General features: G+C 36.6%; 1 protein-coding gene across 1 annotated transcript in view; it reads left to right on the forward strand.

Moving 5' to 3' along the window:
* Positions 1-4,020, forward strand: part of NEIL3 (nei like DNA glycosylase 3) — a 130,102-nt gene that overhangs the window by 62,805 nt on the left and 63,277 nt on the right. The window lies entirely within an intron of this gene.

A 4,020-nucleotide genomic window follows, 5' to 3' on the forward strand; every position in this document is an offset into this window, starting at 1 on the left:
CAAGGTTCATCTGATAATATCTAATATCTTCTGAATACAGCTTGCATTTCTGGACGTTTTCTGTCAATATACTGTTGCAACTGTTTTTGAATTATCTTCACTAAGATTTTACTTGTGTGTGATATTAATGATATTCAGTAATTTTCACATTCTGTGAAATCCCCTCTTTGGAATGGGTACAAATATGGATCTCTTTCAGTCACTTGGCCAGGTAGCTGTCTTCCAAATTTCTTGGCCCAAGCAAATGAGTCGTTCCAGCATTGCATCCATTTGTTGAAACATCTCAATGGGTATTCCCAATTCTTGGAGGCTTTTTTTTTTTGCCAGTTCCTTCAGTGCAGCTACAAATTCTTCCTTCAATAACATTGGTTCTTGATCATATACTGCCTCTTGAAATGGATGAACATCGACCAATTCTCTTTGGTACAGTGACTCTGTATTCCTTCCATATCCTTTTGATGTTTCCTGCATCATTCAATATTTTGTCCTAAGAATCTTTAAATATTGCAACTCAAGGCTTAAATTTTTTTCTTTAGTTCTTTCAGTTTGAGAAATGCTTAGCATGTTCTCCCCTTTTGGTTTTCCAACTCCATGTCTTTGCATATTTCATTATAATCTTTGTCTTCCTGAGCTGCTTTTTGAAATCTTCTATTCAGCTCTTTTATCTTGTCATTTCTTCCTTTTGCTTTAGCTACTCTTCATTTAAGAACAAGTTTTAGAGTCTTCTCTGACATCCATTTTGGTCTTTTCTTCCTTTCCTGTTTTTTTAATGACCTTTTGCTTTCTTCATGGATGATGTTCTTGATGTCATCCCACAATGCATCAAATCTGTTCTTTAGATAGTCTCTAAATTCAGAAGGGATATAATCTAGGTCACATTTTTGCTCTTGTGGATGTGTTTTTATTGTCTCCAGCTTTAACTTGAACTTGCATATGAGCAACTGATAGTCTGTTCCACAGTCAGCTCCTGGCCTTGTTTTGGCTGAAGATATTGAGCTTCTCCATTGCCTCTTTCCACAGATGTTATCAATCTGATTCTCATGTGTTCCATGTGGTGAAGTCTATGTGTATAGCTCCCATTTATGTTATTGACAGAAGGTATTTGCAATAAATAAGTCATTGGTCTTGAAAAATTCTGCCATGCTATCTCTAGTATCATTTGTATCAGCAAGGCCATGTTTTCCAACAGCCAGTGATTCTTTGTTTCCAACTTTTGCATTCCAGTCACCAGTAATAATCAACACATCTGGATTGCATGTTTGGTCAATTTCAGACTGCAAAAGTTGGTAAAAATCTTTACTTTTCTCATCTTTCACTTGGGTGGTTGGTGTGTAAATTTGAATAATAATAGTATTAACTGGTCTTCCTTGTAGGCGTGTGGATCTTATCCTATCACTAACATCATTGTACTTCAGGATAGATCTTCATACTTCCTTTGTGATGATGAATGCCATCCTCAATTTGTCATTCCCAGCATAATATATCATATGCTTGTGTCATTCAAAATGGCCCAAACCAGTCCATTTTATTTCACCAATGCCTAGGATATTGATCTTTATGAATTCCATTTCATTTTTAACAACTTCCAATTTTCCTAGATTCATACTTCGTACAATCCACGTTCCAGTTATTAATGGATGTTTGCAGCTGTTTCTTCTCATGTTGGGTAATGCCACATCAGCAAATGGAGGTCTTGAAAGCCTTACTTCATCCACATCATTAAGGTCAACTCTGAGGAGGCAGCTCTTCCCCAGTTTTATTGTGAGTGCCTTCTGACCTGAGGGGCTCATCTTCTGACACTATATAGGACAGTGTTTCGGGACTATTCATAAAGTATTCCAGTAATGTATCAGACAGTGTTTCACTGCTATTCATAAGGTTTTCACTAGGCAATTCTTTGAGTAATGGATAGCCCTTCTTCCAAATCTGTCTTAGTCTGGAAGCTACACTGAAACGTGTCCACCATGGGTGACCATGCTGGTATTTGAAATACCAGTGGCATAGCCTACAGCCTCACAGCAACATCCAAACCACCACAGTATGACAAACTGATAGACGAGTGGTGGTATTAGGGAAGTAACAGGTTACAATTCAGGATCGGGATCAACTTGGGAGTAACAGAAACAATGTAGTCAAGAGGATACAGTTCATCAATCGACAATTTTCAATCAGGAGCTCTCAACTCCTCTCAGCCATGCCCACAAGTAAGCAACACTTGGGCCTCTACCACTGACCTCTCCTCTAGGCAAGCATTACAGCTCTTTAGCTCCACTGAGAATGACTGGAGGCACCCCATTCTGCCAGAAAGCCTCCTGCCCAAAGGCACTCAACTCTCTCATCTGTGGGTCAGTGAGCTCATTGCAGCCTTCTACTGGTCCTGTGCCACTGCCATATAGTGCCACTTCAGCATCTAGTGTTACAGCTCTCTGTCTCCTGGATCTAAGAGATTCTCAGTGCAAGGACCCTGATTCCAATGGATGTATTCTGCTCCCAGCTTTACTTAATGGTAGTGAGGTTCCCCCTCAACTTGTGGGCTCTTTTTAAGCCTAGTGAGATGGCAAAACTGACCAGTCCCCTTGGTATGCTACAGGCATCTTATTTGCACTGTCCCACCCAATATTTTGTAGGAGTTACAATACCTTGGTAAGAAAGTCCATACAAAAAGAGAAATCCATTGCCCTGCAAATGTCCTTCTGAATATCAGTGTAATATGTGTCTATGGCCTGATCTATAAAAAATAAAATCACTATGGTTTTGATAACAATACAGGGATTTACTATGCATAAAAAATTTTCATGATACTGACATATTTTTCTTAGTTTAAGATAAAAGGTACTTAATAATAAACACACAAAATGTGTTGCTTTATCAGGGCTCTGTTTAACATTTATGTAGTTAATAAAAATAATATAAGTGATAACAATAAAAATAGTTATTACTATTAATAAAGTTTGTAGCATTCCTGTTTTATGTATATTTTTCCTAAATTGAATAGATTTATAAAACAAACAAGGCATACTTATTTGATTCAAGGTTCTTAATGGGGCTGCTCTTGCATTTGAATTAGGTCTCAACCTTTGAGATCTTTGACATGAACGTGGTTTCATTATAGAAAGTGATTTAGAATCCGCTTTATGAGCCATGCATCTTAAAAGATTTTAGATATGATGGCTTCTGGGCATGACAGTTGTACACGTTTCTCTGAGGTTGAACCTCGTAAGCTAAATTATGGAGTACTTACAGGCACATATTTTTCCTGTCAAGAACTATGGGGCATGTGAAATGCATTTCTGATTGATAGTAGGGCACATAGAGTTTAAAACCCACATTTTTAAAGTTAGACTGGTTAACCTTGTACAATACTATAACATGGTGCTTTGGAATTAGAAGCACAGAGCAGTAACATTTGCTGCCAAAAGGGCCATATTTATTAACTCAACAAAGCTATATGAGGAGAAGGATTTGAAAGGCAGAACAGTTTTTCATCTTGAGAATCATTTTTGATCTTCATCATGGGATGTCTCACAGAACCACTTTTTTTTCTTTAGTGGACATGCTGATCAATCCTGTAAAAATTGAAAGTTTATGAATTTTTCATCACTGCATTGTGTCTTTAAAGTTAGCTGTAAATATTTATAAATCCTTTCTTCCCGATACATTTAAATGTAAAAGAATTAATGACAGTATCATTTTGAGTTGTTCTTTTTCTTTTGATACTTACTGTTTTACCAAAACAAAACAAAACAAAAAATTTTATTCCTTAGCCCAAAGCTGAAGAAGGGAAAATAGTCTTAAACTAATAGATATAATTTTGGAATAGGTAAACGTTTCCAATTCACTGTGTTTAGAAATAAGGAATTTGAATGCTAATGGCCTTGTAGAATTTATAAAAACATAAACTAAAGGCAATTTAAATTTAGCCTTATTTCATCCTAAGCCTTTGAATCCAAAAAAAGCTGAGAGACACTAGACTGTTCTCTGAAAAAAAAGTCACTTCATCTGACAAGAAAGGAAGAACAG

The sequence above is a fragment of the Orycteropus afer genome, unplaced genomic scaffold (genome assembly GCF_000298275.1).
Source record: "Orycteropus afer afer isolate SDZICR_OR568_19922 unplaced genomic scaffold, OryAfe1.0 scaffold00278, whole genome shotgun sequence".
NCBI classification, from domain to species: Eukaryota; Metazoa; Chordata; class Mammalia; order Tubulidentata; family Orycteropodidae; genus Orycteropus; species Orycteropus afer.